The sequence below is a fragment of the Balaenoptera physalus genome (genome assembly GCF_965194825.1).
Source record: "Balaenoptera physalus genome assembly, chromosome: 9".
Taxonomy (NCBI): domain Eukaryota; kingdom Metazoa; phylum Chordata; class Mammalia; order Artiodactyla; family Balaenopteridae; genus Balaenoptera; species Balaenoptera physalus.
In genome coordinates, this window is record NC_138888.1 from 47,070,965 (window position 1) to 47,098,103 (window position 27,139).

Below are 27,139 nucleotides of genomic sequence, written 5' to 3' on the forward strand. Positions count from 1 at the left end.
AAGTGATCGCTCGGTTCTGTGCAGGACTCACTAATTCTCTGACCCTTGGAAAGTTATTTAACCTCTTTGTCTTGTCTTTTTAATTAGTAAATGTGGATACTAACAATTTTCTCTGACTCCTTATAAGACTTTTATCCAGACGAAGTGAAATAATAGATATTGAGGGTCGTTTTGAAAAATTACAGTGTTACAGAAACATAAGAAATCCTTCTGTTATCCTAATTACATGATAAATTTCTCATGATTAAGAAATTTCGATGGTGGTGTTGGGAAAGATCTGCCTGGTGTAATGAGATGGGGCATCTCAATATGTGCAGTGGCTTGTATGTTTTAGTTCTCTTTGTGCACGTACAGTGACTTATCAGCCATTGATCTCCTGCATGGCTGCATCTTCATCTTCACTCATTCATTCATTCAACAATTATTTATTGAGTGCTTATTATGCACAAGGAATTGTTCTAGGTGCTGGAGATACTGCCTAAAGAAAAGAGCCAATGTGCCTGCCCTCATGTAGCTTATATCCTAATTAGAGGAGACATAAAATAAATAAATTCACAGTATGACAGATGCTGTTAAGTGCTATGAAGAAAAATAAAGCAGGAAAGGAGCATGTGAGGGGTTGGGGGACTATGGCCAACTAGCCAAATCTTGTCCATGGCCTGGTTTTGTAAATACCGCCACGACCATTCATTTGTACTTTGTCTACTGCTGCCTTGACTTAAGTAGTTGAGATGGAGACCATTTTTTACCACAAGGCATAAAATACTCACTACCCTTTGGCCTTGTGCAGAAAATGTTTGAAGCTCCAGACGTAGGCCTGGAGACACAGATAGAGGCAAACTTGTTAAAAACTAAACCTACCTTAACCAAACCTATTGTAACAGGCTACAGAGGAACTACTCACCTGCCCAACACTTGGTTTTAGCCAATGCTGTGAACAACATTTTTTAAAATCAAATCTTCTGAACAAAGTTACTGATAAAATTTGAAATATTGACTCTTTAGGGTCTTTCCTTTTCTAATTTCCCAGGCCTAAATTTTGGTGCTAGCCAGTGGACGGCCAAAGAACAAAAAGTTGCTAGAAAAAAAGAGGGAGTGGGAAGTCGTTGAAAAATATCACATAGAATCATAAATTTCTATTTAGTTGTTAAATTTTAGTAACTATGTCTGTATTCCAATGATGATATTTTTATTATTTAATTAAAGTTAATGCTATTTGTTGGTACTGGTTTGGGAGCTGGCAGTGTCAGGTGGTATATCTTTAAGGGGGAATAGGGTTAAGTGGGTTGCAACTTGCTTCCAGGTAATTTGGCGATGGGGGGGTATGGATGACATCTAGTTGGTTACGTCAACTAGAGTGAAAACAAAACATAAAGGTAAATTGTCAACCGTAAAAGATATTTCCATTCTTTAAGCATGTTCCTGTGGCTAAGGCTAAAATGGATCCATCTGAGATCTTCTTTGAATAGAAATTCTTAGTAATATTTAAGTAGCAGGTACAGTAGGTATTAATGTATGTCATGACTTCATATTATTTTAATGGCTGTGTATATAGTAAGGCTTTTTTTAATGAGAAAGAAAAGGGTCTAATATTGAATTAATAGTGATTTTATACACTTGCATACATTTTCTTTATTTAGGAATATTTTGTATGTTAAATATCAGCCTGTTGTCTTATGCTTGAAATTAGTAAATGTCAGAAATGGATTTATAAAAGGTGCTCTCAGTTTGAATCCTGGGTTCTCTTTTGACATGTTAGCATTTTCAAGATTCTTTTTTCTCGTACACACCTACAGCCCATATACAACATTCCACTTGACCCAAATTCAAAACCCAGTCCTTTCAAAAGATTCAGGGAAGGTTGGTTTTTTATCTGCGCTTGATATAAGGTCTGCTTCATTTAAATAGTAATTGCTCCTGTGAAGCAACCAATTCTAGGTAATTCTAGTTACTGCTCTTGTATGAAGAACAAAGACACACAAAAACACACAAAGACACAATCTGGGTGAAGTTACCTGGTTCGAGGACTTTTCTTTATCACTCCCGAAGGGGGTATTGTTGTTTGTTCCCTTGGTTAATTTATTTTTCCTCTAAACATTGTAAAGACTAAAAAGGCTTAGGGAGAAAAGGAGGAAGGTGGTACTAACATTATTGAATGCATATGTTGTGTTAGGCATCGTGTCAAGTTCTTTACATGAATTATTTTGATTTATACAAATTTTATGAGTTAGGTATTATTTTTTTCCCCCTAACCCTCAATTTAAAGATGAAGAAAATGTGGTTTGGAAAAGTTAAGACATTTGTCTAAAGTCCCAGGGCTAACACATCTTAGAGTTGGGATTCAGCTCATTTTCTGTAGCAGGTGACCTCCCACCATGGCAAGACTGAGTCTCCCAGAGTGGGGCACGCTGCGTGTTGCTTACTAAGGGTTACCTCAAGCAAACTTAAGTAGACACATCCAGTGTGTGCTGCCGCTGGCTTGTGCCAGCTCACAAGAGCTGATTGTTGAACTTTCAACTGCTGGTTGTTACACCTAGACATTTATAAACATTAAATTCCATAAACTTAAAAATCTAATAAATTATTTTTAAAAAGGGAAAAATAAGGTAATAAAAGGTATTAAAAAGGTATATATAAAAAAAAAGGTAATAAAAACTCAAAACATCACCTTGAAATTATTTTTCTACAGTTTACCATTATCTGTGCACTTGAGGTTACTTGTGTCTATTGTGTCTATATGGCAGAAATACTATATGATGATGTGCTGCCGCACTGTCTTCTCAACTCCACATTCAATGACCTCACATTAGTAGCTTGACAGTGGCCATGGTAGGAATGTTTAGACCATGGAAATAAGTAAACACTACAAATCTGCACCCTCAACCCCAGGAAAGCCGTTTGTTAATATTTATCAGCATACTACTGTGTACAGCTCTTACAATTAACATACGAACTTCAATTCTTTTATGCTTTCTTTTTTTAAAAACTCACCAGCATTCACTGTGTATTTACTTAGCATTCACTGTGTGTCAGATATTGCACTACACACTTCTGCCATCCTTATTTCACTCTTATAGCTATTTCATTTATAGCTATAAGGTAGATATCATTACTCCCATTTTGTAGACAAAAAACTGAGGTTTAAAGTAAAGTAACATTCCCAAGGTCACACAGCTAGTTAAGTAGTGGAGCACAAACTTGATGGTATGTTTTGTGAATCTACATTTCACAGCACTGCAGCTGCAGTGGCATATTGTGGGGATAGTCCAGGATACCGTTGTAGTCAAGGAAAAAACATTTTGTTAAAGCCATACTTTTTCTTTCTATTTTACTACTACTATATTCATTTGAATGAATAATCAGCACGTCCATTGGAATGCAACATGACAGTCTGTAATGTTGAATAGAAAAGTGAAGACTAGAATAGAGGATAAGAGGAGCTGAAAGGAAAAAGCATAAAACATGTGGCAATCCAGACTAGCTATCTCATACCAAAAAGAAACAGCTTGTAATGTCCTTGCCTTACAAACTGGGCAACACAACACAGTCACCCCGTTCTGAAAATACAGTGTTCCAAATGATAACTTTATTAAGGAGCTGATAGCACCTATTCTTGAGTTGATTATGCTATGAGATGCCCACCTGATACTTTGTAGTATAGAGAGTCAAGACTTCTTTCAAAGAGGACATTTTAGGAGGGCTTAGTGGAGAACGTTAGCTTTCATCATTTCAACAGGCAGTTTTATAGGTCAGTAGCACAAACCCCAGAATTTCAGTGCTTTAGTACAACACTACTGAGTGAGCACAGTTTACTCCTTGCTCCCATTGTAATCTGATGCAGATCAGGCGTTAGTGGCTCATTGGCCCTCCAACTGTGTCTCAGGGATGGGACTGCTTCCATTTCAGAGTTCTTCACTTCCAGCCAAGGCGTTCGAGGAGAATTCACCTCTGTCTTAGCTGCCTGAGGCTGAGCTTCCATTCACATTCTTCTCAGTAAGCCCTCATTCACGTGGCCACAACCAAACTACAAGAGAGATTGGAAATGTCAGAGAGCACGTGGATGGTTGGTGCTAAGGACCATCTTCTCCATGTTCCCTGGAGCCTACAAAAGCTTTCTTTCATTCCAAGCACTCTTTCTTTGCTCTCGAGTTGAAGTAGATTTCTGTCTGCCAAACACACCAGAAGAAGTAAAGCATGACTTATTAAGACCATCTCTGTTCTTTTTCCTAATGGCGAGGTTTAGACAATACAGTTTGAAGTCGGTGTAGCTGTTGAGCTTTTTCGTTTGCAGAGCCTTCTCTAACACAAAGCCTATCAGAGTTCTCATTATGTTTACTCCATGGCATTTAAATTCAGGAATTCTAGAAAAATATTAGAGAAATCTATCACGCCATTTTTATAGTTTAGCCAATAAACCACTCAGTTGCTAACACTTAACTTCCTTCTTTATGTATTTTATGTCAATCTCTTGTTTCTTTAATTGGGCGTGTTAAATATTTTATTGACGTGTTTAACTTTTACCCATTTTAATGAGTTCTTGCACATTGTCTTTTTGGAACTCCCGAGGCCCAGTGTAAAATTTTGCCCTTATAGATTAATGTACAGTCATCAATGGCTACTACTTCAGAGTAGCCAAATAATTGTTAAGTATTAATGTGGGGGTTTATGCAACCCATTTCTAACCTCTGCCTCAAACCTCACACAAAATACAGTCAAAAGATATAGAATGGTTTGCTAAGGGGGTTCCTGGGACATAGGACTCTTAAAACTAAAACTGGGAAAGTTCCAGGCAAACCACAACCAGTGTGTCACCTGATGAGTGTTCCTCCTTGAGTTACAGATTTGGTTCCTCCTAACTGACTTTGTGTTTTTATCTTGGGCCCCAACCCCTGTCCTACATGTGGGAAAGAGACTCTATGAGGTAGTGTCCTAGGTATATACAGGAGAAGAAAATAAAGAAATTTCATCCAAGTGGATTCATGATAAATGTGTTTGGGTCAATGGAGGTTTCATCTTGGGGGAGAAGATTCACCATAAATGTCTCAGTGGAGGAAGTTTCCAGTTTTCACAATCAAGTCTTTATACCTGAATGGTTTCCTTCTTGATTTTAAATTAAGATAATATATGGAATTATTCTCCACTAGTTATTCCAGTTTGGCTTTCAAACTAGTAATTTTTTTTTTTTTCACAGCAAAGAAGGAAAACAAATAGCAACACAGAGAGAGGAAGTTTTGACCTGACAACCAAAGCTTATGCCATTCAAGCATCTCTTCCCCTTTCCTTTTGATGGTAGCTGGCATATTTCAATTTTCTTTTTCAGTGGCCTCAACAAATGAGATGAAAGGGTGAAACTGCTGGTATGGCATTTAAAAGTTATGACTTCAGCAAATTTCCTTAAGAAAAATGGGCTTTGCTTTTAAAATGACCTCTTTTCCCCCTGTTTTAGTAAAAATTTGCATTACCCTAAAATATTCTGCTCCTTATATGGAACCTAACGTTTTGTTGTTATTTTATCAGCCCTCTCTGGCACTACTCTGCAGAAATTCACTGACATGTTATTTTCTCTCTGCAAACATGCGGCTCCAAGTTATAAAGATAAAATTAAATGTCATAGAAAGTCATAAGAAAGTCTAATTCACCTCCAAACAGTGAACAGAGGAAAGCAAAGTTAGATTTTATAGAGTGGTTTGTGGTCCTTAAGTATAATTAAGTCAGACTGAGAATAAAGTCAACCCAGGAGAAAGCAGAGTTGAGACAGATGGAAACAGAGAGAATGTGGACAAGCATATGGGAGACAGCAGGAGAGCTAGTTGTGATGACATCATTTGTGACCCTGGATCTAGCCATGTCTAATCCACCCCCTTGAACTTCTTAGATAACGTGAACTCATATTTCCCTTTTGTTCTCAGCCAGTTTGCTTCCAAACAAAAGGTTTCTGACTGACAAGCTCTCTCAGGAAAGGTTGCATTTTCATTGTTGACATTTCTACAGCTCCCCAGGACTGGGAACATGATTGAGTGACACCCTCTCAATTTTGTACCCTTGCAATGCAAATTCTTATTTATTCATTTTCTTACACAACAAACACACGTGTTTTTTGAGCCCTTGGAAGAGACAAGGATAAAGGGTGATGGGGATGAAGGACACAGGCCCTGGGGTGGACTGACTGCCCAAATCTGCAGTTTCTCTACTTCTGTGACTTCGTGATTGACTCGCCCCTCACCCAACAGACTCATGAGAAGATTGTTTTCAGAATTAAAAAGTTACACTTGCAAAATGTAAAATATTAAAAATAGCAGGAACTTTATAACTTTGAGCTGTCATTGTAATTGGTATTGGTAGTATTGATATTGTTATTTTTTGATGCGTACAAAGTGTTCTGCTAGTGTCCCCATGATATAAGTAGAAAAGAGCAGGAGATAGTTAAGTTCACAACAAGAAGCTGCAAGTGGGGGTTATAAAATGAACACACATACTTAATGGCTCATAGTAATATTTAGGGTATTTAAAAAATATTTAAGGTACTTTTTAAAAAATTTTTTGGCTGCACTGGGTCTTCGTTGCTGTGCGCACAGGCTTTCTCTAGTTGCAGCGAGCAGGGTCTACTCTTCATTGCAGTCCACGGGCTTCTCATTGCCGTGTCTTCTCTTGTTGTGAAGCACAGACTTCTAGGCGTGCGGCCTTCAGTAGTTGCAGCACATGGGCTCCGTAGTTGTGGCGCACGGGCCTAGCTGCTCTGCAGCATGTGGGATCTTCCCGGACCAGTGCTCAAACCCGTGTCCCCTGCATTGGCAGGCGGATTCTTAACCACTGTGCCACCAGGGAAGTCCCATATTTAAGGTACTTTTAAAAAACTAAACTTTGCCAATATGTATTCATATGTGAGTTGCATAAGTAAAAAAAGGAAAAACAGAACACATAATGCTTGCCATTTAAAAATAATCATATGCCCTTATTTTCCTCCATACTTTATGTAAAAGGTCGCCATGTTATCCATTGTTCTGTAGCTTTCATTTTTCACCTGATATCCACAGCATGACAGAAATGTGCTTCAATTTGTATTTTACAGCTGCATTGTATTTAATTGATGAGAAGTAACTTAATTAGTATAACCTGTGTGCTTTGGGCAGCCGTTTGGATTGTAGCTGAACTTGGGCTATTACAGACTCTGCAATAAGTCACTTTTGAGGCCTAGCATTTTCACTTACACAAAGATAGCTCTTGAAGGTGATATTGCTGTGACTAAGAGCACACACATTTGTAATATGGATAATGATTGCCCACTTGTCCTCGAAGGACATCCGACCAGTAATGCATGAGGTTGGCTGTTCACTGATAGCATCTCCAAAAGTGCTAATCAAAACTTTAAATACTTTCCATTTTGATAGGTAAGAAAAAATGGTAATATATTGTAGATTTAATCTTCAATTCTCTTTTTGCAAGTGACATTGAGCAGCTTTTGATGTTTAAGAGCCATTGTCTTTCCTTTACTATGAACTATACTCTGACCATTTTTCTACTTGGTTATTGATTTTTTCCTTTATAAATTTGGGAGATTAGCACTTAGTCTCTGATGGAATGGCATATAGCTTTTTGTTCATTTGTTTGTATTTTGCTGCTTTTTTTGCAAAGTAGTAGTTTTTAAAATTTTATATCAAATTTATAAAGATTTCCTTTTATGGCTTGTGGATAATTTCAAGTCAATTAGAAGGTCCTTCATCTTATTTTATGAAGGCATTTCCCCACATTTTCTTCTAGTATTCTTGTGCTTTAATGTTTTTCACATTCCAATCCTGACGCATTAGGAATTGAACCCAATGTGCAGTGGGAAGGACAGATCCATCCCAAAATCATTTACTGATTTGCTACATTTATTACATAATGAATTACCATTTGTATTTGAGTCTGTTTCAGGACTTCCTGTCTTGTCTCATTAGTCTTTCTTTGTCCACATGTCAGTATGAAACTCTTTTAAATATTAAATCTTTATAATCTATTTAAATATTTAGCTGGTTTAATCTCTGCTGGTTGTTCTGTTTCAGAGTTTTGCTGGCAACTCGTTTGTCTAATTTTCCAGGCAAACTTTAAAATCATCTCATCTATTGATACCCTCCCTGCAAAAGTTGATATTTTTATTGGGATCACATTAAATTTAGAAATCAACTTTGGAGGAATCAGTATCTTTATTTTTGCAAAGGTGTTCTATCCAAGCACACAGTATGTCTTTCTATTTGCTTAAGTCTACTTTGAGGTCTTTCAAATTAAACATTTTTTAAATTTTGCTTCATATAGGTGTTAAGCATTTCTTAAGTTTATTCCTAGGTATTTTTTTTTTTCCTTCTGTGTTGCTTTTGTAAATTAGAGTAACGTCTTCTTGCGTTTTCCAAGCATATAACCATATATCTACAAGTAGTTTGATTCTTTGCATGTTGAAAAACAAATTTTTTAAAAAATTGCATACTTCTAAATCCTTTTTTTGTTTGTATTGGTCAGTGCCTCTAACAGAATGCTAAATGATAGAGGGGTTAAGGGAATTTTTGTCTTGTTCCTAATCATTAGGAGAGTATATGTAAATGAGCTGGTTAAACAGTCTCTGTAAGACAAATGCTCGAGTTTGAAATCCACAGAGCAGGCAGTGAGGAAGGGAAGATGGATGTAAAGAAGGGAGAGTGAGGACGAGCTGGAACTCACAAGCACGATGTGGGACCCATTAGGATGGACCGAAACACATGTCAGTTTTAGGAGTTGTCGGTATTCTTCACCTCAGACCTAAATAGTTGTCTGGCCCTTGATCCACACTTAAAGAAAAACTCATGGGAAAGCAGACTATGTTACCTTAATATTAGTGATCTTACCTAGTAGTTGTTAGCTACCTTTCACCGCTGGGATGAGGAGGGAACACATTCATCTAGGTTACTCTTACTTGTCATCCAAGATTCAGCTCAGGAATTATTATATTTGCTAATTTTTTTCTTGACATTATATTCGCCATTTCCCTCAGTTATTCTTTCTCTCTGCTTCCATCATTTTGTGGACATCTACTTTTATCATACTGCTGAGCATTTGTTCTCCCTTCTGCTGATACTTGCACCCTGAATTTCATCTGGGTACCACCTCCTCTCCCTTTCCCGGTCCCTATACTTCAGGTAGAGTTGATTGCTCACCTGAATCAGGGTGGGAACATGGCTCATATCTGGTCAATCAGAGCATCACATTCTCCTGGCCATGACAATTTGTTCAAAGATGTGCAAATAACCTAATCAGAGCCAATGCAATATAGTAACATTGGACAGGAATTCTTGAAGAATATACTTGCAGTTACATTGGAAATAAAATTGAGAGATAATGGAAGCTATCTTGCCTTCTATGGAGGCTGAAAACAAAGTCAGCCATTGGAAGAGAGCAGAGATGAAAAGGTCAGGATCTTTTGATATTATCTGAGCCCTAAGTCCAGTTATGCATGCAGCTGGCTCCACCCATGAGCTTGTCAGTTATAGAAGTCAATAAATTCTCACTTTCCTCAATCTCTTTTGAGTTAGGTTTTCTATCATTTGTAACCCAAACAATCCTAATACACATTACTGATAGATACTCAAGCACTTCCATTGATTATAACTGTGATTCCCTTTTCCATGTTCATAGCTACTCCATATATACTACCCTCTAGCCTTATTATTCTATGAGCACCTTTAGAGCAGGGAGAGTATTTTTAAATTTCATAACCCCAGAGATGATTATCAATATATTTTGTAAATATCAGGACACAAATAATGTTTGTTGAATGAAAGAAAAACATAAGTTAAGGGTTCTATTTGCACAGTGGATTTTTTTGGTGAATAACTAAGGCACCTGCCATTTTCGTGTATTGTCAGTGTTCTCATCCTTCTTTGGGGTTTGTGCTTTTTAGTGTCTATTTTCATTCTCATTGGTAAGAAATTTTCTGATTCTTTATCTCTTTATTTTTACCTTTGGAAGCTTGCCCTTTTCTCTTTGATTTGTGTAACACAGCCACCTGTGTATTACTTATTCAATTTTTTAGCCTTTGATTACATTATGTATTTTGTTTTCTTTTTTGATAGTAATTCAGAGTCATTCAAGCTGTTTTCTATAAGCATTTCCACCCACTCTCAGGATCTTCTACATTCACTTCCTGACACCTGGGAGTGTTATTTACCATCTATCTTTTAATGTGCATCTAAGGCTGTTTCTCTACCAAGCCCAGATGACAATTAAGTAAAACTATACCCTATGAATCTTTCTAAAGATGAAGGAAATAAACAGACAGCCTCTCATTCTGCAATTAGTTAATCATTGAAAATATGTCAAATGGGCATTGTGTGTCTGATTCTGAGCTAGGTGCTACAAGGGATAGAAAGATGAAAAACACAGCCCCTGCCCATTGAGAACAAAGTATATATGATACAAGGCAAAGGGAACAACATTGATACACAAGTGTATAAGAACTCAGTGAAGGAGTGAGAGAGGAGTGACTACATTTGACCTGGAAGTCGGAGGTGATCCAATCTGGGCCATGAATAGTGGATGAGAATTTTAAATGGGGGAGCATGACACCCAGTGGAGGGAACAGTAAGAATAAAGGTATGGAAGTCTCTGTTCTCGATCCAATGCTTCATTTTTGGTACAGTGAGTAGACCGTACAGCTGTTAGAATAGATACATGTATATGGATAACTGAATCACTTTGCTGTACACCTGAAGTTAACACACGGTTAATCAACTATACTCCAATATAAAATAAAAGTGAAAATTTTTTTAAAAAATAAAAATAAACTATTTTCTGATTAAGTTTACTTAACTAATGCATTTGTCTCTTAGAAAATACCTTAACCTCATGGTTGAACCTAATGGTCCTCACAGTTAGTCATAGTGAAACACGTATTAGTCACCTTGCTCTTTACAAAACACTGCAAAACTCTGATCTATCAACATAAATAAATACATAATTTTGTGCTTAAAAAAAAAAAAAGAAAAAAAGAAAATGGGATGTGAGGCCAGAACAGCAGAACAGGTAGTGTATTAGTTTTTTATGGCTGCTGTAACAAATAATCACAAACTTAGTAGCTTAAAACAATACAAATTTATTATCTTACAGTTCTGTAGATCAGAAGTCTGACATGGGCCTTACTGAGTTAAAATCAAGGTGCAAGCCAGGCTGTGGGAGAACTTGTTTCTTAGACTTTTCTAGCTTTTAGAGGCTCCCTTCCTCCACCTTCACATCTCTCTCACCACTCTTCCATTGTTGCGTTTCCCTCTGATCAAAGCCCTGTGATTAGATTGGCCCACCTGGATAATTCAGGAAAATTGTCTCATCTCCAGGTCCTTAACTTAATCACATCTGCAAAGTTCCTTTGGCCATATAGGTAACGTTCCCAGGTTTCAAGGATTAGGATGTGGACATTTTAGGGGACCGCTATTCTGCCTACAGGTGTCTTAAACCAGATCATGAAGGAACTTTGCCAAACATGCTCCAGCAACATATTTCAGGCTTGGTATGTGAAGTATTATCCTGATGACAGCAGATATAGTGAAAATAGGGCAAAGTTGGAGAGTTTGAAATAACCAAACCTAAATATTGTTGGAAGCTGTGACCTCACAGACAAGTTGTTATCAAACAATTGGCTCAGCCCTTGCATCCATCTGTGTATCTACTACCACTTTTGGCAAACAAATCAATGAGTAATATTTACAATTTGTACATTAATCAGAATCTTCATTTTCCTGCTCCTCTCTCTAATGCTATTAGTGTTACAAATGCCACTCTGGGTATCTTTGAACTAGGAAAAATAGTATGTTTCTGGGTTTTTTTTAGATATAGGTACTAAAACCCTAGTAGACGTATTGTAACATTACTAAACAAACTATCAAAGAACTTTTCACAAATACGTAGACATTTTTGTTGAATTTTATTTGGTTTATTCATTCAAAAAAGTCACTTTCAAGTAGATGATTTGTAAGTGCTTAAGATATACCAATAATTTACATGTCTCTGTTCTTTAATTAATTAATTAAACAAATACATATTAAGGGTCTGCTATCTGCCACACACTGCTTACCTGCTGGGAAGAAAGTAGGAAACGAAATGTCAGAAACCCCTGCCATCATGCCACTTATATTCTAACATGGTGATGGACAATAATGAAGATAACTAAGTGGGCTAAGTAGCATTTTAGACAGTGATAAATATTAAGGAACAGATAAAGTAGGAAGGGCAATATGAAATGTTAGGGGTTTGAAATTTCTGATGATGCAAGTCACTGAGAAGACGACTTTCAAATGACGAGCTATAGGAAGTGAGGTCGGTCTAATTAGCTCCAATTCTCACAGCTGGGATCTGAGGCTTAGCGGGCTGGAGGTGACTGGTACCCATTCTGGCTGCTGAGTGCTTCCTCTTCCTGAATGTGAGCTGCCAGCCACAGCCAGGAAGAGCTGAGGGGGAGGCAAACATGGGTTCAGTGCTGCCTCTGCCCTCCAGGACCTTACAGGGAGGGAAGACAGGGCTCAGATCATCTATGGTATAAAATGATTACGAAAGTGCCCTGAAGGATGGGGGAAACTTAAAAGTGCTGAAGTAGGAGTTCCATTTATCACCAAAAATGCCAAAGAGCCAGAAAAGCATTCAATCCTATAGAATTCTACAAACAGTTCATCAGAGGAATAAGAGCTGGTCACAGTGGCTTTTTGAATTTTCTTTCATTCTTTTATTATGAATATGAAGCAATAACCTAAAACAATTGAGAAAAAAGACAGGCTTGCATGTAGCATCTTGGAATACCTGCATTACTTGGAGCATGTGAGTGAAGTGGGGTACAGTTTTTGACTACCTTTAAAGAGTGTCCCTCCAACATGCTGCAGGTTTCACATGGGCACTGGCAGCCAGAAACTGCCATTTGGAAACACAGGGTCCTTGTCTGGCATCTTATTCCCAATGTCCTTGCCTGTCAGTCAGCCTCCAGCCACCTGGGTTCTCTCCATTATGTTTTTGTTCCTGATAATAAAGTGGATTTTCTTTCTTTGAGAATAAGCATAAAGATACCCAGAAAATAAAACCAGGTGCCCGTTCGCAAGGCTCCAGCAAGCAAGGACGCAGATGAGGCTTCTCGGCCTGTCCTGCAGTTTTCCCAAGAGGAAAATGCTGCCGCTGACATGAATAGCAGAGGCCAGACAAAGATTCTTAGGGAAGATAAACAGGCTGTGATTCTCTCCTGACGGCTCCCACTCCTCTCCTCAATGACTGATCATGGCACAAAAGGTCACGGGGATAATTCTGCACCTGCAGCCTGGGAAGGCCAGGCTCAGTCCTTGCAAAGAACTCTCCCATAATTGATGCTAATTATTATTGAACCAAATGCACCCTTTCATAGAGGGGCATGTGGGAGGCTCTGTCACTGTCAGGGTGATTTTACCAAGAGCAAGTTTAGAATTCTTCGCACAGATGGACACACACTCAAGAAGACCCAGGTATTACATATACAGGCTCTTCATAAGGAATATTATCATTAGAAATTTCTGCAGCTTTATAATGAGATGCTCAGAACTCAGGTGAATGACAAATGCTACCCAGTACCCAGGGCCAGAGTACTGAGTGGAGGAGCATGATTTATTCATAGGGGCTTGAACTCTACTGCTGGGCCTCTGGGCTGCTTGTGAGATTTTGCACCCTGCCATCTGGACTCTGAGACAGGTTAACAACAACTTTGGAGACCTTGGAACCCACTGGGGATTTGCTTTCATGGACATCCATCTGCTTTCTGGTGACTTTAATGGGAGGAGGGGCCCAGTGAAGAGGATTAAGAATAGAGAGGAAATGGAAGAGAATTCGCCCAGCTGTACATAAAGCAGGACTGGATTTAGCAGAATGCCAGCGTGGAAGTGGGGACTTTCCCTTGACATTAACCGCTCTCTGTTTTGGAGAAGAGTTTAAAAGAATGTTACATTTTCTTGCTTCAATGCATCATTTCTACTTTTTTCCTCCTTTGATTATAAATTAATGGTTTTTGAAGGTTGTTCTTACATGTAAAAATAGCATTGCAAAACTATACAAAGTGGTAGATTGTGCTCAAATTTACAATTTTATTACCAATTCTGATTGTTTTATTTTTTTTATTTTTTATTTTTTGTTTTGTTTTAATTTATTTATTTTTTATTTTTGGCTGTGTTGGGTCTTTGTTTCTGTGCGAGGACTTTCTCCAGTTGCAGCAAGCAGGGGCCACTCTTCATCGCGGTGCGTGGGCCCCTCACTGTCGCGGCCCCTCTCGTTGCGGGGCACAGGCTCCAGACACGCAGGCTCAGCAGTTGTGGCTCATGGGCCTAGTTGCTCCGCGGCATGTGGGATCTTCCCAGACCAGGGCTCGAACCCGTGTCCCCTGCATTGGCAGGCAGATTCTCAACCACTGCGCCACCAGAGAAGCCCTGATTGTTTTATTTTCAAAAACACAACTATACCCCTGAAGCCAACTATTGATTGGAGAAAAAGAGTCACATAGTCGTTCATCCATCAGAGAATTATTGTACCCAGACTATGTTCTGGGCATTTGTTCTGGGTTCTGACACAAAGATGAGGAAATCTTCATCCTTCTCATTATTTTTTTTTTCAGTACTTTAAAGATGTTCCTCCACTGTCTTCTAGTTTGCATTGTTTCCAATGAAACATCTACTGTCATTCTTATCTTTGCTCCTTGGTAGGTAGGTAATATGTCTTTTTGTTTTTCCTGGCTGCTCTTAAGATTTCCTCTTTATTAAGGTTATAAGCAATTTAATTATGTTAGGTCTTAGTGTAATTTTTTCAGGTTTCTTGTGCTTGGGTTCACTGAATTTTTGGATCTGTGGTTTTATTATTTTCACTAAATTTGGGAAATTTTCATCCATTAATTCTTCGAATATATTTTCACCCTCCACCCCACCCCCAACCCAGGGACTCCAATTACACATAAATGCTCAAAGTTGGTCCACAGTTTACTGATGCTCTATTCATTTTTTAGTCTCCTTTCTCTCCATTTTTCATTTTTTGATACTTTATATTTTTAGAGCTTTAAGTTCACTATTTTTTTCTACAATATTTAATCCATTGTTACTCCTACCTTCAAACATTGTATTTTCATTTCCAGAAGTTCTATTTGTGTCTTTTTTGTATCTTCCATGTCTCTTTTAACTTTCTCATGCTTCCCTCTACCTTTTTGAATATGTAGAATATAGTTATAATAATATAATGGTTTTTATGTCCTTCCTACTAATTTTGTCATCTGAGTAATTTCTGAGTCTGTTTCCATTAATTAATTTTTCTCCTCATGGAAGTCCTGATTCTTTGCAAGTCTGGTAATTTTTTATTTAATGAGTTTACTTTTTTGAGTAAGGAATATTTCTTTAAATATTCTTGAGCTTTTTTTGGGATTCAGCTAAGTTACTTGGAAACATTTTGATTCTTTCATGATTTTCTTTTTTGATTTGTTAGATGGGACAAGAATGCCATTTGAGCTAGAACTAATTTAGCTCCACTATTCAGGCAATACATAATGCCCTATGTACTGTGGGAATTCTCCACTCTAGCTGGTGGGAATGTAAACTATTCCTGTCTTGTGTAATCTCTAAAAATTGTTCCCCCTGCTTTGGTGGTTCTTTCCCCAGCCAGGATCAATTTCCTCACAGGCATGTACTGATCAGTTCTTAGCTAAAGTCTTGAGGAAAATCTTCTATAGATCTCCAGGGCTCTTTCTCCATTCTGGTACTCTGCCCTGGGAATTCTACCTATCTTGGTCTCTTTATATCTTCAATTCTGTCCTCTCAGTTTTTGAACCTGCTTCTGAATCACTTGGGGTGCCTGTTAAAATGGAGATTCTGAAGTCACCCACACCGCCTGAATTATAATTTCTGGGGATGAGGACTAGAATTCTGTAGGTTGATTATACAATACTATTGACTTCTGAGAACCACGGCCCTGATGAAATCTTTCTCCAGGTTTATCAGTTGCCAAGTCCAGCAGCCTTCTCTGGTTCTTCAGTCTCCTAGACTTTGTCTGGGATACAGCCATACTCATCCTCTCCTCTTGGATGTCCTCAGCATTATAATATGTTAAAACAGGTGTTTCCCAGTTATCCCAGCTCAACAGTCACCCAATTTTGGGTCAAAGAGAGGAAAAACTTGACCCAAATTCTGGACTGGGGAGTGCCACTGACTTGCCTCCATTACACTGTGTATGGATTTCTGATTCCCCATCTGCAAAATGAACGATAATAATTAAATCTACCATACCAGGTGGCTATAATAATCAAATTAAAATGGAAAGAATGCTAGACATAGTGTAAATATCTCTCAACTTTTTTTAACATATGTTCCATCCCTTTGTCCTTTCTCTCTACATTCCAAGAGTATCCCTTAGGGAGATATTCTAGCTTATATCTTCTTCTGTGTCCAGAATACCACTCAGCATACTTATTGAGTTGTTTTTAGTTTTTAAATTTTGTGATCATGTTTTTCTAAGATCTCTAATTATTTCGTTTTCATAGAATTCTGTTACTGTTTTATGGATGCAATATCAACTAAAACCTCTCTGAGGATGTAAATTATACCTATATATTGTATATAAGCTGTCTTCTGTTTGTTATTTTAACTCAGTTGCTTCGAGTGTTCTTTTATTTGGTGAATATGGTGCCTCTATTTTGTGGTGCTGGTTTTCCTCTAATCTTAGTGAATCTTGATAGTTCGTATTTGCACATGATAATGTTTAATTGTGAACATATGTTCTGATTAAAGTAGCTTTCTCTGGAACTTGTGTGCGAGGGGAAGTAAGTAGTCTGCCACAGTGTGGGGGGCTCCCTATTCATTCCACAGTCTTAAATTAGTTGGGGTACTGCTCTACTTCTCTAGGTACAATATTTATTCTGGGAGTCTTTTATGCCAAAAATACACACTTTCAAAAAGTCCTGTATTTATGCTTTAGTGCAAGAAGCTGAAGTTCGCTGTTCTTGTTTCTTTCTTTCTCTGGTTTCCTTATGGAAGGTGACGTTTCATTAGGCTTTACTCTGTTTTTCTCTGTACTCCCATCACAGTGCTAAAAGCCATATCCTGGAAGATCACTCACGTTTAAGGACCTAGATTTTCTTCGGAGGGAGTGAAAGGAAGGATATTTGGAGGAATCATGGCTACTACCTGTTGCCTAGCATAAGTGGGCATAAGAGGGGTAAAAGCGTCCTAGTTATTCAAAATCTGGTGCTTCAGTTTCTCTGATTATTTTCTAAGGTCCTCTTTGTTGACTCTGAGCTTCGTTTATATGTGAAATTGCTTTTAACATTAATTTTCTCAACTGTGTGTTTTGGACTGTTGTTTTCTCCAATTTTGTTTCTCTGACAATCTGACTCCATCTGCTTCCTATCTTTCAGGAATTCCTCAAAATTTCCCAGGAGCTGGTGGCATTCTTTCTGTTTGTAACTGTTGTTGTGGATCTGTTTCTTTAAAAACATTTAAAGATGTATGTGCTCAGCCCCCATCCTGAAATAATCTTTACCATAGTACCCCTCATTTTAATAACCTAGGGGAAAAAAGTTCAGTATTTTAAATACATTTCTAGAGAATATTTTTTCTAGATGTGTCCCCAGATTTTGAATGTGCAGCTTATTTGGAACTTGTAATCATCTTTACATGGTTGCCTTATAGAAGACCTCTTATCTGATCTCATAGTTGGTTGATAAAAAGTTGGTTGATAAAAAGTTGGTTGAAGCAGGGAATCATAAAAATGATACATGAATACATTTTATTTCACTGTGAATATATACATGTACATTCTTGTGTCAATCTTTTGATTAAGGTCCATTTTCTTTTTGAGTATAGATACGCGTTTATAATTCCGATTCATCTTTCCTTCAAAGTCCATGCCCATAAGGCATCATCTGTTTTCCAGTTTCAATTTCTCCACAATGGATAAGAATTTAAAGCCATTTGAGTGGAGGAGTCCTCTTGTATCTTTATAATTTCCATCCCTTTCTCCCAGTCAGTCATAGTTGCCTAGCCCACACCTGTTTTGCAATAATTGTTTTAATAATTCTCCGTATTGCAATCCTTCAAAATAGTCCTTATTGAAACAACTCTTTGTATCTTATTTCATTTATTTATGTGACATTTAAATTATATAGTTGCAGTAATAAGTATAGTAGGCATAAACAGTTTTGGAACTAAAATAACTAATTCTTATGAACATACACTTTAACTGGTGGGTACAAAAATGCTAGGGCCTTTTTAATAATGAAAAATCTCAGCTGTGAGTGTTCAGAGACTGTGAGCATCTGGCTATGTTTGAAACGGGAAGAGAACTCTGGTTGATCTGACAATTATGTTAAATGGACCCTGGTTAAAAGGCTTTGTTAGGAATATGTTATCATCATCTATTCCACAAAAAATTTTAGGCATTCTGCTAGGCTTTGAGAATATAGAAATCAATATGATGAATAAGAATAGGTAAAAAAGAAAAGAAATATACCAAAAAGCCTCAGAGACAGGCTAGTGTATACATACATGATAAAGAGGGCATCATAGGGACTTCCCTGGTGGTCCAGTAGTTAAGAATCTGCCTTCCAATGCAGGGGACATGGGTTCGATCCCTGGTCAGGGAACTAAGATCCCACATGCCGTGGGGCAACTGAGCCCGCGTGCCACAACCAGAGAGACCGTGCACCACAACTACTGAGCCCGTGTGCCGTAACGAAAGATCCCCCATGCTGCAACTAATACCTGATGCAGCCAAAAATAAATAAATAAATAAATATTTTAAAAAAAAGAGGGCATCATAAATAATGGGGAAGGGACCAACTGTTTAGTAGATGATGTTGAAAAAATTATTCACTATATGGAGAAAAATAAAACAGGATCCCTATCTATTGCCACATACAATGGTAGACTCCAGATGGATTAAAATGTTTAAGTGTGAAAGACAAAATTGGAAAGTTAATAAAACAAAATATAGGAGAATATCTTCGTGATTAAGAGATGGGGTGGGGAAAAACTTCTTACATAAAACAAAGTACAAACCATGAGATAAAATATTAGTTTTCCATCAAAATTAAGCATTTCTGTTCTGTGAGGAACTTAAGGGACTATGTAATGAACAGATAGCAAAATGGAAGAATATATTTCAAATGCCTAAATCTGGGAATGGATTAATATGTACAATACACAAAAAACTCCTGAAAATAATCAACAGCAACAAAAATGCAACAATCCTAATAGAAATATGGACAGTGATGTAGAGAAGAGAAACCACCAAAAGACTAAGTAAATAAAATGATTCTCAAACACATTACTAATCCAAGAAATGCAAATTAAAAACAGAAATATAATTTTACATTGCTAGAAAGGCAAAATTTGGGAAGTAAGTAATGCCAAACGTTGGGGAGGATGTGAGTGTATTGATATTCTCATGTGCTGTGGGTAGGAGTGTTGACAGATTAAGCCATTTTGGAAAGAGTATTTTTTGCACTACCTAGTCAAATAAGAATGTGGGTTTCCTGTGAGCCAGGAATTCAGCTCTTAAGAGATGTATATATTTAACATATGTATATATACACACATACATTATACACACGTGTATATACATACAAAATATATGTGTGTATATATATATGTTCATTGTATATGTACGCACATTATCCACACATGCTAAAGAAATTCCCACAAGATCTAAAGGGGACTTGTAAATGAATGCTTATTGCTGCATTACTGTGGTGATGAAGATTTGGAAGCAACCAGTAAATGTCTTGGGAGAACAAATAGGTAAATTGCGGCAGCTGTATACCAGAGAACATTATGCACCAGTTAGAAGCAATCGATTTTGAGTGTACTTGTGGCACCATGGATTGATCTTAAAAATATATTGTTGAGCAAACAAATCAAAACACAGAATAAGTTTAATTAACAAATAAAACCTAGAATATAACACAGTACCACTTACAAAAATGTTTAAAAAATGCACCTAAGCTAGGAAACAATGAACAAGAACACAAACAAATACAAGAGTGTGCATTATCACATTACACTGTTGCCTATCGATGGCAGAGAGGAACTGGAGTGTTATGTAGAAATTAAGGAATTAAGTAAATGAGTAAATAGGTACAACTAGGTGGTGGGTAGTCTTAAGATGACCATGTGTAACAATGGGCAATGAATTCAGAACTAGGATTAACTCAGCCTTCCTCACTTGAGATCCAAATTATTTAGAAGAAAAGAAACCGTCATAAAACTTAAATCCAGTCCTCAGAGGATTCATGGATTGTCGGAGTAATCAGTATGGTAGAATATAGCAAGGATCATTACAGAGGGAAGTACAGCATGCTAAAGGGAACTTGGGAGAGATACCCAACCCTTAGAAGACTCTCTGGAAGGGTTGACACATAAACTGAATTCTGAAAGATGAATCTGAATTAGCCAGGTGAAGTGGATGAAAAGGAAATAAAAGAAAGGAAAATGGGGCAAAATTTTCAACAAGAAAGTATATTTATAAATCTTAATATGGCTACATTTATAGTGTATTGTCATATAAATTAGTTTCCAAAGGATTGTATGTCCTGATTTTAGATTATCAACATTAGAACATATTTGCTGAGAGTTTATCATGTGAAAATCATGTTTGAACATATAAAATACTTGTGAGAAATCCAGATATCCAAATGTGACTATAGTCATTATATCAGTTAGAAATTGCATTTGGCTGGTAAGAGATATGACGAAGTGAGAGAGTGGCATGGACATATATACACTACCAAATGTAAAATAGATAGCTAGTGGGAAGCAGCCGCATAGCACAGGGAGATCAGCTCCGTGCTTTTTGACCACCTAGAGGGGTGCCATAGGGAGGGTGGGATGGAAACGCAAGAGGGAGGAGATACGGGGATATATGTATATGTATAGCTGATTCACTTTGTTATAAAGCACAAACTAACACACCATTGTAAAGCAATTATACTCCAATAAAGATGTTAAAAAAATAATAATAATATAAAAAAATGGTAGGTTAAATAAGGTAGAGATTTATTCTTTCACATGAAAGAAGTTTGGAGGCTCACTCTGCAAAGCAGGTATGTGATGGCCAAATGTCACTGCCATGGTTAATTGTATGTGTCAACTTGACTGAACCACGGGGTACCTAGATATTTAATCAAACATTTTTCTGAGTGTGTCTGTGAGGGTGTTTCTGGATGAGGCTAATGTTTGAATCAGTAGACTGAGTAGAGCAGATTGCTCTCCTTATTATGGGTAGACCAGATCCAGTCAGCTGAATAGAACCAAAAAGCTGAGTAAGAGGGAACACCTTTTGCCTGACTGCCTTCAAACTGAGACGTTGTTTTTTTCCCAGTCTTCAGACTCAAACTGAAACACCCACTTTCCTGGGTTTCCAACTTGCTGACTGCAGACCTTGGGACTTCATAATCACATAGGCTGATTCCTTATAATAAATCTCTTTATATATATATTTACATCCTATTGGTTCTGTTTCTCTGGAGAAACCTCACTAACATAGTCACCACTGTTCCAAGGTCCTTCTCTTGTTCAGCTCTGACCTTATGAATGCTGGCTTCTATCCTGGAGCTCCAGCCCTCACATTTGTTTTTCAGACAATAAGCCAAAGAAAGATGGAAGGGCCAACCTCCAGCCAAGTCAGATTCACCCTACAGCTTCTGCTACTGGCCAGTCACGTGGCCATCTTTATCTGAAAAGGAAGCTGGGAAATGTAGTTTCTTAGCTTGACACAGTGCCATGCCCACACCCAAGAGAAAGTGGGTTCTGCTATTCAGAAGAAGTGGAGCTTGAATAGCAGATAGGTACTTACTGGTCTGGGTCTCAGCAACCAAAGCCTTTTGCACACAGTAGGCATTCCATATATATTAATTGAATCAAAAATTTAAATTTTCATAAAAGTATCCTTGTATCATAGAATTGTAGAGAAACAAAATATTGATATCTTAGCCTTATTACTCTGCTCCATTTTTTATTAATTCTTGCACGAATTAGTATAAAACAAATTCTAAAAAAATGCTCTTGAATGACTTTTTTGTACCGAGTTTTTCAATTAAGTTAATGAATTATTGTAGAAGAATCTTTAGCAAACAACAGGTAAAATTTTATTAGGCAGATAAAAATGATATAAGCATATAAATTATGTAAGTGTAAACCAATGCTTCTAAATTGTTCTAGCATGTTTGAAAATATGTACATTTTTAAGAAGTTTAAACATTACCTCATTGATCTTATGATAGTAATTTGCTAAGAAAAATTTTCCCTATTGAAAGTAAAAGCTAAATTTCATCCTGAGCTCTGAGTAATCGTGAAATATAACCAGAGAAACACTATCTGATGGAAGTTTTACCTGAATAAATATATTTACTCCCAATCCTCACATATAAGATACATATATTTCATGCATTTTAAATATAATATTGTTTTCAGTGTTAATTGGTGGTACATTATGTTGAATATTTTATGCTTTTTTTTTGTTGTTTAGGTTTTTCAGAGCAGGACAGAATGGCAGAGCCCTTGACTTAAACATGTAAATCTTAACATTGTATGCTTAGAAAAGAGGTGGGTCAATACAGTAATTCATTTGTCATATTGATGCATTAGAAGTCAGTTATACTTAAAATACACGTGTGCGCGCACGCACGCACACACACACACACACACACACACACACACACACAAACACAGCACTTAATGGCATTAGGTTAAAAGCAGAAATGACCAAACTAAATAGCTTACTCATGGAAAAGAGAAAACTCACTTAACCACTGCAGAAATGACACTTCCTGATTCTGCAAAGAGGTCATGAGTGGGCCACCTCAGCTCCTGCCCTGGGAGAGCTCCCGGTGTGAGTGATGCTAGTGTCGGAGCTGCAGACTCTGGTAGAAGGGTCTCCAGGACAATAGAATCCCATGGCAACAGGCTGATAAAAATGACTCAGCCCTCTGCCGCCAAAGCTCTTTACCAGGCTGAGAAGAGTGAGAAGGATGTATGAACTATGATTAGTCCTTGGTATTAATAGTTGGAAAACGTGTTGCTCATCTGTAAATGCCACCCATCCACTCTGCATATTCACTGGTCTGCTTTTTTGTCCGTATTAGTCAACCATCGCCGCCCTCTTCCCACCATCTCGCAGAGAGTGTGAGAATCTGTGATGTAAGAAATGGTCACTGCAATTAGATTATTCCTAAAATCAAGTAACACAGCATGTTGTATGCAGAAAGAAGTGATGTAGGTATCTAAAAGATTCCTAATTTCTCATATTTGGGAGGATCAATTTTCTGACTTTAACATTAAATAATAGAAAATAAATATTAGCTTTTTTTTTTTTTAAAGTACTTGACCAATTTTTTCTTTCTTTTTTCTTTTTTTTAAAATTTTTATTTTTTTATTTATTTTTATTTATTTATGGCTGTGTTGGGTCTTCGTTTCTGTGCGAGGACTTTCTCCAGTTGCGGCAAGCGGGGGCCACTCTTCATCGCGGTGCGCGGGCCTCTCACTATCGCGGCCTCTCTCCTTGCGGAGCACAGGCTCCAGACGCGCAGGCTCAGTAGTTGTGGCTCACGGGCCTAGTTGCTCCGCGGCATGTGGGATCTTCCCAGACCAGGGCTCGAACCCATGTCCCCTGCATTGGCAGGCAGATTCTCAACCACTGCGCCACCAGGGAAGCCCAATATTAGCTTTTGGTAACACCGGACAATTTACTTTTCTATTCTGTAATGTATTTCACATTGGGAATAATATTTGACTCTAAGTAAAATTCTAGTGTTTTGTCTGAGTTAGTTTGATTCAACTCTTTGAATTTATTTATAAAATAACATATATTAATAATATTCCCTTTGTCTCTATTAACCTTTTAAAAGTAATTGGAATGACAAAAGCTACATTTGAATGGCAACAGTTAAAGAAAACTCACAGTTCGTTACTGTTCTATAATTCAATCAATATGATTACACTATTTTTGAGATTAGCTCTTTACAAAATTTCTCATAGGAACTATTATTTGAGGTAATAAAAAGTATTGTAAGGTAACTACTATTTGGTATTTTTTTCAACATTTAGTCCACAATTCTGGAAGTAAAATAACTAAAATCCAACCTCATGAATGAGTTTGGTTAAAATTTGGAGCAAAGATTCAAGCAAGGGTTTTCTATTATTTTTCATGAGAAAGTGATATATTTCAAAACACAACTCTCATCATATTACCCTAGCAAAGCAGGGTAATATTTAGTGCTACCTTCCATAGGGTCAAGTTCCACAAGAATGAATCCAAATGGGTAGTGAAAAGACCACATAGAGAAGCTAAAACACATTTTTGCAGAATAATATCCCTGGCATCCGGGCTTTTAAGCTGTAAGGTTTTTTTAATGCCTCTTTTGGGGTCCTCAGTAACCCATATGTGACTTGGCCATCTGAGCATTCCAGACCTAAGGATTGACCTTCAAATATTTATCTTGCAGCCAATTGCTGAAAACAGCTGTGTTAAAGAATCACTACTTAACTTTACTTGAAAAGTGAATTATTTTGAATACTTGTCATCCAGTTAAGTCAGGTCTAATTAGGACAGAAGCTCTGTCCAAATTGAGGTGCCTAGGATCTCTAGCACTGCCCTCTGGTGGCAAGCTTTGCTCACCCAGTCTCACAGGTGTGAGTGGTTGCTCCTTTGTCAAGGTCAGTTGAGCTAAGCTGTTAGAATGTCTTACATTTGTGTCCTCATTCAATAGCTCTTCCTCTTGGGCAGTGAATTTCAGATCATCATCTCTAGTCCAGAAGCATCAACATCACTTGGAGCTTGTTAATAATGCACGTATGGGGGACCCACCCCAGACCCTCTGAATCAGAAATTCTAGAGGTAGAAGTCAGTGATCTGGATCTCGTTTTAACAAGCCATTTAGGTGATTCTGATGCCACTGAAGTTTCAGAACCACTGTCCCCCTCTTCTGGCTAGTGATTAGAACTCTTCAGAAACACCCATACCTGTAACAATACTGTGCCAGAGCCTCAACTTCTTTCTCTTAGTCTCTTAGCCTCCACAAACACCAGAATCATATACATTTGCTAATAGTAAATTTAAGCAATTGCTGGCAGTGCTGTATCGAGCATTTGTTTTTACACATCTCTGCTTGTGTGTGTATTTCTACAGTATAAATTTCTAGATGGTAAACTGCTGAGTCAAAGAATATACATATAGGTATTAATGTATTTTCTTATTTCCTATAATCTTGATGCTCTGGCATCTGGGGCCTTACTGATCCTGGAGAGATTACCCCTCCCAGAGTTATCTAATTTCAAGAGATAGCAAACAACTTGCCTGCAAACACACCTTTAATATATAAATCAATGAATCCAAAGCCCGTACTCTGAACTCTATCTGATTCTTACACTGCAGGAGGCAACATTCCTCTGCCCTGGTTATCCTATAGCCCAGAGCCTGACGAAATTATTCAAAGTATCCAGTCCTAAGTCTGCTCAGCTTGCTTACCCTGCCTTGCCCATTCCTTCCTGCAAAAACCACAGTCAAGGCTCTTGCTCATGCTTTCCCCTCGCTCCTTCTGTCTCTCGACTGGTCCTGGTGCTTCCTCATGCGTCTCTGCATGGCATGGCATCCCCTCTCCACTTGAGAACTGTGAGTAAAAAACTATCTTTTCAGTAGCAGTTTTCTCCTGATCTGTTAGCCTCACCATCTCTGAATAAAAACAAAATCCCAGGTACATTTTCAAACAATATATGAAACATCATGAGGTGATAGTTAAGGCCATGAACTCTGATACCAGAATACCTGGGTTTAAATTTCAGCATATCTGCTTCCTAGGTAGGTGAAGTTTTTACTTGGTAAGTTATCTGGCTGCTCCACGACTCAATGTTCTCATCTGTAAAATGGGGAGATAATAACAGTATCTACCTTCACAGAGTCATTGTAAAGATTAAATGTTAGTAAACATAGAGTTCTTTTAACAATGTGTAGCATGTAATAACTTCTTGCTCTCGTTTTTGATAAACTTGCTTAATCAACTTCAAAAAAGTTGAAGCAATTTAGTCTTCATTAAGAACATTTGTAAAAGCCTATCTATTATATTCCTAACAAAACTGGATCATTGAATAATATCAATTTATTGAAATTAAATTGTATTGAAATTGAATATTATTTTAAATCTTTTCCCATCTAATAGATTTTAAAAAATGATCTCTATTAGCATTGTTTTTCAGTACAAGAATGACTGAAAATTTTTAGGCTGTATCAAGGCTTTGATTATCTTCTGCTATGAATTATCTTTTTTCTCCTTTTGTTATTTGTTTATTATTTGACTACTGAATATTACTCCAATGTTTAAAATTGAAAATCTTTTTGTGACTGTGCCTTAACATTTTTATGCCAGTTTTAGCCACACATTTTAAATTTTATAGGGCTAGCTGATCTTACTTTTCCTTTATGGTTCCTGGGCTTTATTCGTATAAAAATATTCATGTGTTTTCTTCTAGTACTTTTTGTGTAAATGAACATTCCTTCATTTACAATTCAATCCTTCTAAGCTGGGTTTTGAGCATCTTAAGAAAGAAAGTTTCTTATATTCAGACAAGCCAATGTCAGTACAGTCATAAAAATTCCCAGAAACTTTTCTTGTTTACTTGTTCCTAGTCTTACCTTCATCTCTTTTTTAGCACTTTCCCATATGTGAAATATAGGATAGAAGCTCTTACCATGGGAATATAAAAATAGAGATTTCCTATTTAAGTAATATACCCATCTTGACCCTTGACAAAGTAAGTTTGTTTGGAAATTAAATTTTCCACGGTGACAATGGTCAAATCTGTGAATGTCCTGGAGTTCATCCACCTGACCAAACAGATGAAGTGATTTCTCAGGTTCTTTTCCAGGAGTCGCAGTCATGCTAATCATTTCCACAAATGTTATGAACAACCCGTTCACCGGTGGGGCCTCCCTGCTTGGCTCTGCCTCATCCCTCCATTTTTCTTTCTTTGATGCTAATACTGTTGCTTTACTGAAAAGCCATTTCTAAACTCACTGGGGATTCTTTCTGATCACTATCCAAATCCTCTTCTCTATTGCATGTTTCCAATAATTTATTCATTAATTTAAAAATTACATTACTAATTAATTATAA

At 37.4% G+C, this 27,139-nt stretch overlaps 2 long non-coding RNA genes across 2 annotated transcripts in view; one reads left to right on the top strand and one right to left on the bottom strand.

Moving 5' to 3' along the window:
- The window catches only part of LOC309667218, a 497,053-nt gene that overhangs the window by 209,930 nt on the left and 259,984 nt on the right, over positions 1-27,139 (bottom strand). The window lies entirely within an intron of this gene.
- LOC309667209 overlaps positions 1-27,139 on the top strand; it is a 418,987-nt gene that overhangs the window by 7,372 nt on the left and 384,476 nt on the right. The window lies entirely within an intron of this gene.